Here is a 545-nt window from a genome sequence, read left to right as displayed (position 1 = left end):
GCATCCACAGCCCAGTCGCCCATCCCCAAACCCTGCATCCCGCGGCCCCGTATCCCGAATCCCATGTCCCCGCAGCCCCGTATCCTGAATCCCATGTCCCCCCACCCCGCAGCCCCATGTCTCTGCATCCTGCTGCCTCGTCCAGCCCATATCCTGCTTCCCGTGGTCCCGCATCCTGCAGCTCCGTCTACCCATATCCTGCTTCCCGTGTTCCCACATCCCGCATCCTACAGTCGTGGATCCCGCATCCTCCAGCCCTGTGTTCCCATATCCTGCGTGCCCACAGCTGTGTACCCCACAGCTCTGCGTCCTGCAGCCCCGTTTCCCTGCATCTTGTGTACACGTAGCCCTGCATCCTCACATCCCACAGCCCCATCTTCCCACATCCTCTAACACTGTATCCCACAGCCCTCAATCCCACAGCCCACATCCCTGCAGCGCTGCGGCTGGTGTCCATTCATCCCGGATCCCCACAGCTCACACCCCACAGCCCTCTCACCTTGCAGACCTGTATACCGCAGCACCCTATCCCTGCATCCCGCAGC

The sequence above is a fragment of the Merops nubicus genome, unplaced genomic scaffold (genome assembly GCF_000691845.1).
Source record: "Merops nubicus isolate BGI_N331 unplaced genomic scaffold, ASM69184v1 scaffold29754, whole genome shotgun sequence".
Classification (NCBI taxonomy): Eukaryota; Metazoa; Chordata; class Aves; order Coraciiformes; family Meropidae; genus Merops; species Merops nubicus.
This window is presented reverse-complemented; position numbering follows the sequence as displayed.